At 45.9% G+C, this 16,019-nt stretch overlaps 1 pseudogene across 1 annotated transcript in view; it reads left to right on the forward strand.

The window, feature by feature from the left end:
* LOC144755677 (alanine--tRNA ligase, mitochondrial-like) overlaps window positions 1–15,271 on the forward strand; it is a 191,697-nt pseudogene extending 176,426 nt beyond the window's left edge. The window contains exons 21-22 of the transcript XR_013594951.1: window positions 5,244–5,354; window positions 14,485–15,271. The product of XR_013594951.1 is annotated as an alanine--tRNA ligase, mitochondrial-like (transcript). The remainder of the gene's footprint in view (window positions 1–5,243; window positions 5,355–14,484) is intronic.
* Window positions 15,272–16,019: the final 748 nt, after the last annotated feature.

Genomic DNA, 16,019 nt, shown 5'->3' on the forward strand with positions numbered 1-16,019 from the left:
AAAGTCAAACAACAATACATTTGTAAGAGTCTTTCTTTTATACAATTTACGGCACATATATGCACATTTACCACTACTAATTATCTACTTTCCAACAGGAAGTATTTGAAAACACCTCTGGGGGAAGCTGCAACTCCCGCATGCCCTCCGCAATACTCTTTTGCTTCATTGGTGGTGGAAACAGCAATTCTGCACATTGGGGCACCACGGAAGCTACAGAATATCCAAATATGCTCTTGCAAGGCATTATGGGGTACTCCCTGGCCCAGAGCAGTGAATATTGGAGCAGCGGGAGAAGCCCTCTGTTCTCTCTCTGCGGCTTAGCACTGCATGTTTTTTTATTTATTATTAAATCCTGGGTGCCATACACACTGGACACCCAGGTGCCGTGTAAGACAGGGCGGTACAAAAGGGGGTGGTGATGGACGGAGCATCTGAACCAATCAATCACTCACATCCAGTCAACAGATCTAGGTTTAATCCATCACCGTTCTTTAGCCCACTCTGCCACCCCAGTTCAGACATGGCCATATGCAAATCAGTCTGACCCTGTGCCTCATGGGAACAGTCCAGCCGAACTGCCTGGGGCAGGGGCAGCGCAGGCGATCCACTCCTGGGTGCCCTAACCAGCACCCCGCTCACCCACATCTGGTGCAGCACTCGGGAGCTGGTAAATCATAAAAACAAAATTGCGGGTGTCTCGTTCCCACTCGGGACACTCACAACATTGCCATCCATTAGTGTGAACAGGAACAAAGAGTAAGTTAAGAAAGCCTAGGTCAGAAATCTAATCCTGCTGAAGCTTCTCTAGGCATGGAGTCCTTTCTAACAAGAGTCTCCTCCAGGTGGGACAGGTGGCTCTTACCCACTCGTAATCTACTGCTCCTCTTTTTGTGTGTGTTTTTAATAGTGATGCTTGTTCCAAAACGTAAATCAGCTTTGTTGTACTTAGTTATTGGGTTCAATATTTGTTTATAATTCTGTAAGCCATTTTTTATCCGCTGCAGTCCGCCAAAGTAATATGTTCTTATAATTAATACTTTACTTTACCATGTATTTTTAATCTTTCATGGCATTTTATGTATTTTTATGGTCTTTTTGTTGATTTTTTATGGATGTTAATATCTTAAATAAAACGCTTGATTGATTGTAACTTAGATTGAGTAAACCACCCCTTAAAAGGCCCTTTGATTGCAAACTTGATCTATTTTTGCACAATTACACTTTATGGGAAAATGAATCCTTTCAGAGTTCATGCGTTATATCAAAACTTACCATACAGATTAGGTAGTTCTGTTTGTCCATACTAGAGTTTTTCCATCAGTTCTGTTTTACATAGTAATTAGACGGGTGATCTTTCTGTGTTTTTTTTGTTTTATTTTGTTTTATGCAGCTCCACCAGCTCCACCAGGCTTTTTCATTCGTGTGATGCGTTACTATATTCATTGTATGTCTTGGTTCTTCTTCCAGACACCCTTTCATGGCCATGAGCACCTTTGAAAATGGAAATACTATGTAGGGGTGGGCGATATATTACGCACGGCCGGCAGAGTTCCAGTCAAATTCCGCCAACCTTCATGTGACGGAGTTTTTTCTCGCGTGCAGCTTGCCAACGATAAGTTGGCGAGTGCGATTTGGCGTCCCCTAGTGTGATCTTTCGGCCCTCTGAGGGCATCCGGCGAGATTCCTCCAACACATGCAGTCGTGGGAGGTCGCAACCATTCGCGGTCAGAAAACGGCAGCTCGAGTAGAGCGGCAGCAAAATCAACTCGAGAAGCTGTTCCCTTGGGTACGCCGCACGGTGCCATTCGAGTAGAGCGGCAGCATAATCAACTCGAGAAGCTGTTCCCTTCGGGATGCCGCGTGGTGCAGTTCACGCTGAATTTTCAGCACGGATCAAACTCCCGGAGCTACATTACAGCGCGAGCAGCACAACGTATCCATTTCTGCCAGTGCGCGGAATCACGCAGAGTTTTTTAGAAACTCCGCGAGTTCCGCTCAGACCTAATACTAATGCGGTTGGAAAAAACAGTTAATGAACTGATATGAGTTGTGAGCCCTTATGGCCTAAATTTTGGACTTTTAGTAAAACTATTGCTGTCCCATTACTACTTGTACCACACACACTGTGCACTCCTCGGACCTTCATCCACTGTGTGATCACCTGAGCACTATTATGAGGCAGTGAAAGTGTTTGTTTATTTACGTTTATAAGGAAATCTACTGTGATTATTGATAATCTCATAGTTAACATTACTTTTTCCCAGAGATTGATCATTTTTTCACGCCCAGTTGGTCTCTTTACTCAGAACCTTTGTTCTTTGTGTGTTTTAATTTCCCTGATTCCAGGTGGGCTCGTGTAATAAATTGAGGGCACAGTTTTGAAAGCCCCTCCTATCTTTAGACACTCAAGCATCTAGACCAGAAAGCGACGCTTAGGGTCGAGCATCCTTGACTGGGTCTGAACATTGAACAAGCACCCAGTTGTGTAGGGGGCACAGATGCTTTGATCAGCGGCCTACCTGCCGGGCGACAGGGGTGTCATAAGATCACAGGAGTACACTTGTAGTGAGGCCCCTGCTGGGTGACAGGGGTGCCGTAAGATCACCGGAGTACCCAAGTGACGTCTCAGAGGTAAACAGTGGCATCCTAAGGTCACAGAGGTAAACTTGTGGTGAGGTCCCTGCTGGGTGACAGGTGCTCTTCGAGTGCACATGTGCCAATTAGAGGACCATCTAACAGTATGTGTCAAATTTTGATGAAAATGGAAACAAAACAGACCACAAGTCTGACTGTTTCACGTTGTTGAATCTCCATTTAGTTAATTACCAAAGTGTTGAAAAACATACTTGATAAACAGGCATGATTTGTGCTCTTTTTATTGTTGGTTTCAGAACAGTTTTCAGCTTGTTGCATTCTTATGTATCCATTTTAGTTCTTTCTAAAGTTTGTTTCTGATTGTCTGGATCTTGTCAGCACTATATGAAAGAAAGATCTGCAACCTCCTAATCACCTGGTAGACGTCACTGACCTAACGGAACACTACAATAATACTATGAAGAGCATAATAGAGGTTGTAGCCCCTTTAAAACTCAAAAGGATCCCTGACAAAGATAAAAAACCCTGGTTTAATGGATCCCTCAATGAAGAAAGACGATCACTCAGATTAACAGAGCAGAAATGGCAACAACACCCTGCTTCAGCCCATTTAATCCAATTAAGACAAGCCAGAAAGGCCTCTTTACAGCCAAAGCCAAATCCATGGAGGTGGAGCTCAAAAAGGTAGCGGAGTGCCCCTTGATCAAAAAGAGCACCCCAACTAAACCACAATATCAACCAGCTCCGGACATGCCTAAAAAATAATGCTTTATGGTCAGAATTCAAGCCTTACGTTAACACAGACATTGCAAAGATTATATCAACAATAAAACCAAACAATCATTTCCTCTACCTGCAAATTGTTGGTCTACAATAAACCATCTGCTCATCCCTTCATGGACAAAGATTATCAATGCTTTGCTATCGCAAGGCTCATTACCGGACTGCCTAAACACAGGGAAAGTTACTTCAATCCTAAAAAGAGACAACAGATAATCCCTCAACAAGACCTCAACAACTGTAGACCAGTAACAAACATTCCCATGCTAGCCAAGGTCTTGGAAAAATGTGCACATCAACAGCTGAGCCAACATATCTCTGAATTCAAACTGCTGAATTTAGACTAAACCACAGCACCGAAACAGCAATTCTGCACATCGTGGACAATGCTCTTCTTGCCCTTGACCGCAACGAAACCCGTCCCCTAATCCTGCTCGAACTCTCATCGGCATTCAACACTGTAAACCATGTCAAAATACTGGAACACCTGAAAAAAAGGATGGGGCTTAAGGGTACAGTCCTAAAGTGGTTTGTTCGTTCCTAGAGAACAGATCGCAAAAATTCATAGTGAACCAATCATTATCTGCTTCATCTAAAAATCTTATTGGAATACCACAGGGCTCAACACTATCCCCTGCTCTATTCAATCTTTACGTAGAACCACTAACATAAATCTTACAACAGGCAAACATCTCCTTCTACATGTATGCAGACGATACACAGCTTTATATCAAGATCACGTCGCTAGAAGAGATCGTTATCATGAACCATGAACCAGGAACTTAGGAGAACCGTCCATTGGCTAACTAGTAATCACCTCAAGCTTAACCCGCATAAAACGGAATTCCTTCTGATCTCCCCCCAGAAAAGCGCTACAAATATCTTGAGTGGACCATGCTGATCACGGCGCTAAACTATACTCCGAGGCTTGTAGACTCAACCAGGTCCCTTGGAATTATGCTAGACAAAACCTGAACATGCTAACACACATTAACACGGCAAAAAACGCCTGTGTCCATTTAAGCTACCTCAGAAAACTGAAACCTTTCATAAATAACTCAGACCTTAATATAGCTGTCCAGGCATTAGTCATATCAAGGATCGAGTATGGTTGCACAACTCTAGCCGGGCTTCACAAGATCTCAACAGCCCCACTAAAAGCCTGTCTTAATGTGGCAACAAGACTCATAACGGGCTCCAGAAAATTCAACCACATCACCCCTCATCTGAAAGCGTTCAACTGGCTGCCTTACGAAGCAAGAATATGAATAAAGATGGCCTGTATCACCCACAAAGCGATACACTACAAAACACCAGTGTACCTAGCCCAGAAAATCACACTATCGGGAGGATGCCGAGTATCCCGGAGTCAAGGAGAGTTATTACTGAAACCGGCCTTTTTTTCCGAAAGAAAAGAACTTACGACCGAGCCTTCTCTGGTGCAGCACCAAGAATTCGGAACACACTTCTCCGGAACATTCAAAATATATAATCCATTTCTGCTTTCAAAAATAAAGCCAAATCCTTTCTTATGAGCAAATTCCTTCCATAATTTCAGCAGACTTTTTCTGATCAGAGGACTCTTTTTGCTCACACATATGCTTACTCACATTGTCCCCTAACCATTATCTATAACTGTTTCTAGCAACTCGCTGTACACTGATTATTTTTACTAAATTCACATGTCGCAAGTGTAGTTCTAAGTTTAAAGATATGTAAATGTAAAGCGCACTACTACCTTTTCATAGGGTCATGTTCATGCTATATAAAACACCAAATAAATAAAATAAATAAATAGAGTTTTATGAATGTTGTTTCCAAGTTCTAGTAACCAAGCGCCTGTCCACCTCTTTCTCCACTTCTAGGCGCTGATGAAGGTGGTGAACCAGGTGTGTGAGCAGCTCCCAGCAGCCTCAGTCCTGCTCCTCAGCCAGCAGGATTCTGGGAAGGTCTTTTGTGCATGCCAGGTATCCAAGGTAAGGCGTTGTTCATGCAGTGGAACCCTACAGCCCTCTTCATGCTTTGTAAGCCCATGCATGACGTAGTGTCGAGGAGCCAATCACACAAGCCTGTCGGACCAGCACGGCAGCACCGAGCTCTGGCACCATCAGATGCTAAGGACGTGTTAAGTTAAATAACACTTATTAATGATTCAACACTTTTTATAGGGTTTTATCAACTATTGACATTCGCAGTTCCACTGGATGAGATCAACAAATGGGTGGCATTTTTTAGACATTTGAAGCAGGATAAGAACAAAAACAGGTAGCACAGACTCATTTTAAAATCTATAGATTAATGTTGAAGAAGGAGTGAACATGTGCAGGGCTTGGGCTCTGTCCAAGAGAGCTTTAAAGAGACAGTGCTCCCAGAAACTGTCCCCACAATGGCTCGCGTCTGGATTTCCCCCCTACTGTGGTGTTATGGATCAGGCCCACCAGAGAGAGCCAATCAGTGCCTCTAATATTACTACGTTTCTAGCTGAGTTTCTGCACCTGGCCCACAGATGACCAACCTATACATTGGATCCACAGATATGACGTGGTGTGTGTGTGGGCGGGGGAGCACGGAGTGGGGTTGGGGGTTGACTGGGTACCACATTCTTATTACAGGCGACACTGCCATTAAGGTAAAAAGTAATATTTCTGCCAGCTGTGCCCATGCTTGTACAAAAGATAAAATCATACAATTTAACATATAAAACTACATTCATTAAAACTCATTTAAATGTAAACCTGATTCTCGTGAGTCATCAATCAATCAATCAATCGCTCCGCATCAGTCGAAGAGCCAGGTCTTGAGGTCCTTCCTGAACGTGTACAGGGTCGGGGAGCGTCTGATGTTCACGGGGAGCTCGTTCCAGGTCTTGAGGTCCTTCCTGAACGTGTGCAGGGTCGGGGAGCGTCTGATGTTCACAGGGAGCTCGTTCCAGGTCTTGATGTCCTTCCTGAACGTGTGCAGGGTCGGGGAGCGTCTGATGTTCACAGGGAGCTCGTTCCAGGTCTTGAGATCCTTCCTGAACGTGTGCAGGGTCGGGGCGCGTCTGATGTTCACAGGGAGCTTGTTCCAAGTCTTGGTGTTCTTCCTGAACGTGTGCAGGGTCGGGGTGCGTCTGATGTTCACAGGGAGCTCGTTCCAGGTCTTGAGGTCCTTCCTGACCCTGTGCAGGGTCGGGGAGCGTCTGATGTTCACGGGAGCTCATTCCAGGTCTTGGGGTTCTTCCTGAACGTGTGCAGGGTCGGGGAGCGTCTGATGTTCACAGGGAGCTCGTTCCAGGTCTTGAGGTCCTTCCTGTACGTGTGCAGGGTTGGGGAGCGTCTGATGTTCACGGGAGCTCGTTCCAGGTCTTGAGGTCCTTCCTGACCCTGTGCAGGGTCGGTGAGCATCTGATGTTCACGGGAGCTCGTTCCAGGTCTTGGGGTTCTTCCTGAACGTGTGCCGGGTCGGGGAGCGTCTGATGTTCACAGGGAGCTCGTTCCAGGTCTTGAGGTCCTTCCTGAACGTGTGCAGGGTCGGGGAGCGTCTGATGTTCACGGGAGCTCGTTCCAGGTCTTGAGGTCCTTCCTGAACGTGTGGAGGGTCGGGGAGCGCCTGAGGTTCACGGGGACCTCGTTCCAGGTCTTGAGGTCCTTCCTGACCCTGTTCAGGCTCGGCGAGCGTCTGATGTTCACGGGGAGCTCGTTCCAGGTCTTGAGGTCCTTCCTGAACGTGTGCAGGGTCGGGGAGCATCTGATGTTCACAGGGAGCTCGTTCCAGGTCTTGAGGTTCTTCCTGAACGTGTGCAGGGTCGGGGAGCATCTGATGTTCACGGGGAGCTCGTTCCAGGTCTTGAGGTCCTTCCTGAAGGTGTGCAGGGTCGGGGAGGGTCTGGTGTTCACGGGGAGCTCGTTCCAGGTCTTGAGGTCCTTCCTGAACGTGTGCAGGGTTGGGGAGCGTCTGATGTTCACAGGGAGCTCGTTCCAGGTCTTGAGGTCCTTCCTGAATGTGTACAGGGTCGGGGAGCGTCTGATGTTCACAGGGAGCTCGTTCCAGGTCTTGAGGTCCTTCCTGAACATCTGCAGGGTCTGGGAGCGTCTGATGTTTACAGGGAGCTTGTTCCAGGTCTTGAGGTCCTTCCTGAACGTGTACAGGGTCGGGGAGCGTCTGATGTTCACGGGGAGCTTGTTCCAGGTCTTGAGGTCCTTCCTGAACGTGTGCAGGGTCGGGGAGCGTCTGATGTTCACAGGGAGCTCGTTCCAGGTCTTGAGGTCCTTCCTGAACGTGTGCAGGGTCAGGGAGTGTCTGATGTTCACAGGGAGCTCGTTCCAGGTCTTGAGGTCCTTCCTGAACGTGTACAGGGTCGGGGAGCGTCTGATGTTCACGGGGAGCTCGCTCCAGGTCTTGAGGTCCTTCCTGAACGAACGTGTGCAGGGTCGGGGAGCGTCTGATGTTCACAGGGAGCTCGTTCCAGGTCTTGAGGTCCTTCCTGAACGTGTTGAGGGTCGGGGAGCGTCTAATGTTCACAGGGAGCTCGTTCCAGGTCTTGGGGTCCTTCCTGAAGGTGTGCAGGGTCGGGGAGGGTCTGGTGTTCACGGGGAGCTCGTTCCAGGTCTTGAGGTCCTTCCTGAACGTGTGCAGGGTTGGGGAGCGTCTGATGTTCACAGGGAGCTCGTTCCAGGTCTTGAGGTCCTTCCTGAATGTGTACAGGGTCGGGGAGCGTCTGATGTTCACAGGGAGCTCGTTCCAGGTCTTGAGGTCCTTCCTGAACATCTGCAGGGTCTGGGAGCGTCTGATGTTTACAGGGAGCTTGTTCCAGGTCTTGAGGTCCTTCCTGAACGTGTACAGGGTCGGGGAGCGTCTGATGTTCACGGGCAGCTTGTTCCAGGTCTTGAGGTCCTTCCTGAACGTGTGCAGGGTCGGGGAGCGTCTGATGTTCACAGGGAGCTCGTTCCAGGTCTTGAGGTCCTTCCTGAAGGTGTGCAGGGTCAGGGAGTGTCTGATGTTCACAGGGAGCTCGTTCCAGGTCTTGAGGTCCTTCCTGAACGTGTACAGGGTCGGGGAGCGTCTAATGTTCACGGGGAGCTCGCTCCAGGTCTTGAGGTCCTTCCTGAACGTGTGCAGGGTCGGGGAGCGTCTGATGTTCACAGGGAGCTCGTTCCAGGTCTTGAGGTCCTTCCTGAACGTGTTGAGGGTCGGGGAGCGTCTAATGTTCACAGGGAGCTCGTTCCAGGTCTTGGGGTCCATCCTGAACGTGTGCAGGGTCGGGGAGCGTCTGATGTTCACAGGGAGCTCGTTCTAGGTCGTGAGGTCCTTCCTGAACGTTTGCAGGGCCGGGGAGCGTCTGATGTTTACAGGGAGCTCGTTCCAGGTCTTGAGGTCCTTCCTGAACGTTTTCAGGGTCGGGGCGCGTCTGATGTTCACGGGGATGTAGTAAGGGTCTGGTGCTACCACAGTAATGTGGGTGGATCTGGTGCCTCCACAGTAATGTGGGTGGTTCTGGTGCCACCACAGTAATGTGGGTGTGTCTGGTGCCTCCACAGTAATGTGAGTGGGTCTGGTGCCTCCACAGTAATGTGGGTGGGTCTGGTGCCACCATGGTAATGTGGGTGTGTCTGGTGTTATCACAGTAATGTGGGTGGGTCTGGTGCCACCACAGTAATGTGGGTGGGTCTGGTGCCACCATGGTAATGTGGATGTGTCTGGTGTTATCACAGTAATGTGGGTGTGTCTGATGCCTCCACAGTAATGTGGGTGGGTCTGGTGCTACCACCGTATTGTGGGTGGGTCTGATGCCACCACAGTAATGTGGGTGGGTCTGGTGCCTCCACAGTCAAGTGGGTGGGTCTGGTGCCACCACAGTGATGTGGGTGGGTCTGGTGGTGGTTGACGGGGTGTGGTCTTGGATGGTCCTGGCTGATTCTTCTTACTGAACTTCTAGAATCTTTCAGTTTGCAGACCCCCATACATATATAGTAATTGTTTAGGTATTAGTGGACTTGGGGATGACATCTGACCTTTCTTAGTTAAATAATATTTAAAATGCTGATCTGGTCATTTGTAAGCAGTGAGACCCTTCTGGTGGGGATGGGGGGTTAATACCCTACATCTGTTTGAGCCACAAGAGATTTGGCCTCGTGTGCTACTTAATGCTACACCTGGGAGCCCCAAATTCAGTGAATCTGCCCTTCCGACACCATGGCCGCGTACCTTTGTCAAGCAAGACTGCCTTCCCTTGGGCTTGGGCAGAAGTGAAGCTGCATGAGAGTTGACCTCAACCCGCCTGTGGGACACACCAAGTGCACAATCCCCCTCAGTAATGCCATTGTGAGTAAAAAGGAGTGCAAAAAAGGAATGGTGTGTGCCAAGGTGTAGGGTTAATGAGGCTATGTGCGACCGCCATTAATGCCAAAACATAGGTTCACCACGAGACACCAGGTCTCTTTCTGTGTCCCACGCACAGCAGGTGCATTAACCTGTTGACTCTTATTATGCAGTAGAAAGGTTATTTCTATCCTCCTGTGGTACACGGAACTCACAGGTTATCGTACACCTTAGCTGTAATGATTGGCATCAGATAAAGGCTGCAGGAAGCACACTCCCCTTCCTGTTGCAGTTTTTCAGAATGAACCTATTTACCTGCTCCTATGGATGCACAGAGAGCTAAACTTTAACCTATGATGCTCTCTAAATCTACACACTAGGGGCAAGATGTACGTTGTGCAGTGTTTAATTTGAGCCTGTGGTTTCCGGTGCTCAGCACTGGGACTTAATCATCAACTCCGTTGCTTTTCATGAGCACCATTTAAGGACACCTGGTAGGCACAGGTAGATTTAGTGATTTGAGTAACAGAACTGAAACACACAACTTCTCCTTAAAAAGAGGACAGTACATCTCCAACACTAATAAATCATAAGTCAGATCAAATCATTTTGCATTTTATTCATCATCAGTAACAAAAGTATTTCTAATAGTGTACATGATCATCTAATAATATTTATATTTCCATTATTATACAACAGTTTTCATATATACGCGAGCTCCACCGTGAAGTAAATAAACATGAAGCACATGAAAAACTACACAAAATGGAAATATAACACACTCATACCCAAACATACTTGACACCAAGAGTACATATCCAGATTGGAAGTTAAAACACACAATTGTATGAACAAAATATTTTTTCACTTTTTTTTTACATATTAACATTTTTCTTTTTTTCTTTTTTTAATTGTTTTTATTGTGATTATACAGTACATTACAACATATATCACATTTAACATAAATTGACACTTCACTGAGTGTTTGACAGGGGTTACAGTTGCAATTGATTATATAATTATGTAATTTAATGTACACAGGTATTTGTTCAATGAAAATAACAGAGCCAGAAAATGTGCTGACGCGTGTTTCGGTAAAGTCACTCCGAAAGTATAGGAGAACACAACCTTCTCCAGGGCACTATCTGTATTCAGAATACAACGGCATCAGCCATCTGATTTGAGAAGATAGACAACAAATTAAATCTCTATGAAGCTCGCAAGTAAATTGAGGAACTGATCTAGTTACATCTAACCACTTCAATGAAGGTACATGTATTCAAGCCATAGCTATTTGCAGTAAAGCCGTAGCATCTCATATTGGGACCGAGTCCAGAATGATCAAAAACAATTTTGCATAGCTGAAATACAGGTCCTCACAAGTTGTTGAAGGGAATAAGAGAGAGTTTTCAGGATACTGCTCGATCTCAATGGAGAGCTCAAAATATGAAGAGAGGCCGAAAGCCTTCTCAACAGAAGATATCTCAAATCGCGTGACCTGATTAAGAGTCTAAATGTCAGAGAAGAGAATCAATAGGGAGGTGAGACATCCACGATCAATAAAAATTCTCGGTCCGCAGCAAGTCGGCAATGGGTCGGTGGGTGAGCTTTGTAGATATTTACTCGAACTTGATTCTCCTGCTCTGAAGTTGGCAGCTCTGGCCATTACGCCACATCTTGTCTCCCCTTTCATGGTTCTGTTTTAGGCTGTGTTACCAAGAGAAATGGGCTGGTGCAAGCTGCCTCCTGTCGAGAGCCCCAGCTCTCATTTGTGTTTTACAAATTAACTACTGATGTAGTGTATGGTTTGCGATTATCAGATTGTGAATGTTTGCGATTCGCTATTTGGTAATCGCAAACACCCATGTACCATTGTGTTTTTAACACATTTTGCAATTCCCAGTAGGTCGGAAATAGACCTATCCTATTAATATTCATGAGGTAGGTCTCGGTTTGCGACACATTGGAAATCGCAAAAATCACAGGGATTGTGTCCTACTGGGGTCAGCAGACTGTGATTGCTTTTCAATAAAGCACTTTTTGTAATGCAGCCTGTTTTCCTTAAAGGAGAACGAGATGCATTTAAAAAAGAAAATCGAAAAATGTTCTTTTAATTTTTTGGTCTCGCCTAGGCAGCACTTGCGCTATCTCTTCGAGACCTGCTGTATTAAGCTCCGTCCATGTTCCGTCCATACATTTTATTGTCTCCTTGCGTGTCTTTCAGAATTCTTGTAAGTTTGTTGGTTTATTTTTTTGGTAGTCCCTCATTCTTCCTGTTTAATACCTCCCTCGCTTCTGTTGTTACCTCCCAATCGGACAGCCCCTTTCACATGTAACATTACTCTGTACATTGTACTTACTGTTTCGAAGCACTCTTTTGTTAATCCCTTTTTCGTGGTAGCTGGCGTTGCAGGCACAGCTACGCACTTCTCCCAACTCTAACTCATCAGATGCTTCTGAGGGTGCCTGTTCCGTGCACTTCCCCCTCCTGCATTAGCACACACACTTTTGCATCACAGGGCACGGTGCACTTCCCACTTGTTTTCTTTTGGTGGTATTGTTTAATATTGTTTAACAATAATTATTATAAGTTTAATTACATTTTTTATCACAGACATGTTTTCTACAGTCCACGGCAAGACTAGAACCTAGTTCCCCAGGGCCAAAGTCAGCAGTACTGTTTGTTACGCTGCAAGCACAGTTACACACTTCCTCCCAACCTTGACTGAACAGATGCTCACGAGGGTGCCTGTTCCGTGCACTTCCCCCTCCTTCATTGCCCCACACGGCATTGCCGCTCTTCATGTTTCCAACAGCATTTGTATTTTAAAAACAGTAGCGGGTGTAGGCATTTCTATTTTTGAACAGTCGCATGTGTAAACCAACTTTTTTGAAGCGGAGCCGCCTCTCTTTTGGTCTACTCAAGTATTCCTTAACGCATTAACTGCGGCTGCGATTTTGCGGAAGTGCGGCACTTCCGCAAAACGGGCGGGGCCGCGTCGGCCATTGGCCGACGGCAGCACTGGGGAGGTAGTGCTGCCGTCGGCCAATGGCCGACAGAAGCACGGAACGGGTTAAAGCTGTTTTTGCTTCTCCCATCCCGCTACGCATTATGAGCACACAAACACGGCCTTTCCCTTAAACAGGCGGCGACACTTCCTCATTTCTCCTTTTGCAGCCATTTGCTGCTCTGCCCTATCGCCTTCCTCTCTCGCTCCCAAGGTCTCTTCAGGGACACCCGCTTCATGTTTCCAGCAGCATTTCAATTAAAAAAACATTAGCGTGTGTAGGCATTTATCAACAATAGCATGTGTAAACAATTGTTTTGCATGGCCCGGCGTGTTCTTGAAGCTCTTTTAAAAAAAAAATTCGCTACCGTTCACAAATGAGAACTGGTCCCCTGTGGACCCCTTCCTGTTTACGAATGGGTTACCACCTACTTGAAGTAGCTTCCAGGATCAACTTTATTGTAAACTGCGTGGTTGATGTAAGTTTATGATATGGACCACATTATCATATCTTGTATGACAATTGACAACTACTACTGCATTATGTTTGTTATTTGAAAATTATAAATAAAATATAAAAAATGCGAATGTTTTGTGACCGCATTTCGTTTGCAAAACATTCACACATACCACTGCGATTCGGTATTTGGAAGAGATGCCCTAAACACACCCTTTCCTGATAAAAAAATCGCAAACCCACTTTGCGACTCAGTAATAGGTTAATAAATCGCACATTGGGCCTCTGTACATTGGAAAAGGCCTTTTTTCATTCGCAAACGAACCGATTTTGCAAATCTGGCCATTTGTGAACAAAAAAACCTTTGTACATCTGGCCGTTGGCGCCTTACCTCTCCAGAATATCTTACCTACTACACCCATGATGAGTGGCTGCAACTTACAAAGATATCTCTGCAGGCGATGGAATGATGCACTTGGTCTGTGTGTAACCTGAAGATCTTCTGTAATTGTGTGGCAGGCACTTTACACCCTGAGCTCTTGTTCATCACACAAACAAAATATGACCTGTAGGGTCAGATGGGCATGGTAGCAGTTATTTTATCATAGATGTATGTGGTGTTTGCGTGAACCTAGCGTAAAGGCAGCTGAGCACTGCACAAGGTCAAAGGTAAATGATACATTCAATGTATGATTGGAGGAGTAGATGGTCTCTGAAAGCAATGGTCTATCTACTACTACCGCACTGTGATGTAGTGTAATTCAAAGAGGTGTCTTCCACTCTTTACTTATGTGGAGCAGCTTTGGGGTGGTCATCCTTAATTATGGGTGCAGATATGGAGAAGGCTTGTTGCCTTGCTTGTTTTTTTGTGCATCTTTTCGTCCCTAGTTTGATGTTTTCCAGCAGATACCTAAATAATTGCCTCCAGTTATACTAACTTCTCTGCAGCAGGTGCACTAACCCACTGCCTTATCTCACACTGAGGAAACCTGACAACTGTAATGTATTCAACACACCCCTGTGCTGTACGTCAAGTAACTCTCTGAAAAAAATAGGTGCACTAACTTACTATTTTATCTTGGACCATGATTGACAAATAAAAACAGGTAACAAACTCACACCTCTGCATAGGACCAATAACCCACTGATTAACCTCCTATTTACAGGTAATAAACAAGCAGTATACACGAGGCTAGTGCTGCTGATGTAACCATGCAGGGATCCCAGGGTGCTCAAGTGCAAAGTGCATCAGAGGCACACTTTAGGATAGCAGTAGTAGGTGTGTTCACATGGTATCCACAATTTTCAAAGCAGTATCTCTTCTCTTCATATCTGTTCTAGGCCTCAGTGCACAGGTTATCAGCAGCTGATTGGGCCCTGGAGGTCTGCGGGCAGATGGAAGGAAGCGCTGGTGGCTCTGACGTTGTGGCCAAGGGGACAGGTAGCGCCAGCAACGTGGACGCTATTCTGTGTGCTGCACTGGCGTGCGCAAAGGCCAAGCTCCAGGAATCAGGCTCATGAGCCCTGAAGAAGCCTGGAAAAAAACAAATGGAAGTCGAAACGTCCTCCTGAAGAAGCAGCACTCACGCACACTGTGAGGTCATTCTGGTATCTAGAAAGGACACCGCTTCTAACCCCTGTCATTTGGAGATCAAGGGACACACATCCTTTGCCAGGCTGTGCCATAACACTGACCGCGACTGAGAAACCGGTTTCGCGACTGGGAAACCGGTTCATTGACAGGTTTCAACTGCAAAGGGAAGGATCGATGGACTTACTCTTGAGCTCTGCGTTCTTTGGCCTACGTCATCGTTGGCCCTGCCTCCGGGCAAGAAAGTCTGTTCACAGTAAGAAAAACAAATAAATAAAGAACAGCACTGTAGCATGTTTTGGAAGCAACTTCTGAAATGTAGATTCAGCCCTGCTCTCCAATCGTCGCACTGCACTTTGTTACACTGAATGTCTGAACCTGATTATAACATCTTGTTCTCCTGAAATCAAAGGTACGCGAAGGGTCACACCCATGAGGACACTGCAGGTATGTCAAGCCCTGTGTCTCCTCAAGGTGGAGGAGTGTTCCCAAGTCTTGTATTAATTAATGCAATAAAATGTTTCCCATCACCTTTAATTTTGAACGCTCAGTGTCTGTTCTTCAATGTCTCCAGAGCAAAAAAAGATTTGAGGACCTGCAATGTAACGCCCTGATTTCCTAAAGATAATAGGTAAGTTAAAAGGGTTGCAGTTTGCTTCTGTGGGTTTATTCCTAGGACTGGAGTAAAGGTTCAAGAGGAGTCCTTGTGAAAAACTGTGTCAGGTGTAGCTTCTCCTGGGCACCCTCATACATAACATTTGTAATTGCTGTTTTTCCACTAGTTGGAAAATACACTATTTTGAAATTTGTTGCAAATGTTTACTAACTCGTGCAACTTTATTTTGTTTCTTCTGAGTGGGGAAAACATTTGCCCCAAGCCCCAGCTTGAAATCACACTTACTCCTGCCCTGGAAAGGAGTAATTTTGCAAGTATTTCCAGGGTTGGAAACTATCAACTCATTTTTTTTTCGAAGGCCCACTACCTTATGAACTATGAGTGTTGACTACATTTTAGAGGTGGGGCCACGCGGGGACATCCACACGTCTTACAACCACATGTGTGAATGTGGAGGTTTCAAAAATCAGACGAAATTCTCATAATGCACTTTGTCTACAAAAAAACTAGCAAATCCTGATTCTGTGAATTATGATTAGAAATTTCCATCTACAAAGTTTGCATTTTATTTAACTAAGTTGACCGTAGCTGTGAATAGTTCTTTCTGAGTTGCGCCTCTGGTGGTCAGACATGGTTGCCTTCCCCATGTTACTGTGCTGCGCTATGATT

This window comes from Lissotriton helveticus, chromosome 5_1 (genome assembly GCF_964261635.1).
Source record: "Lissotriton helveticus chromosome 5_1, aLisHel1.1, whole genome shotgun sequence".
Taxonomy (NCBI): Eukaryota; Metazoa; Chordata; class Amphibia; order Caudata; family Salamandridae; genus Lissotriton; species Lissotriton helveticus.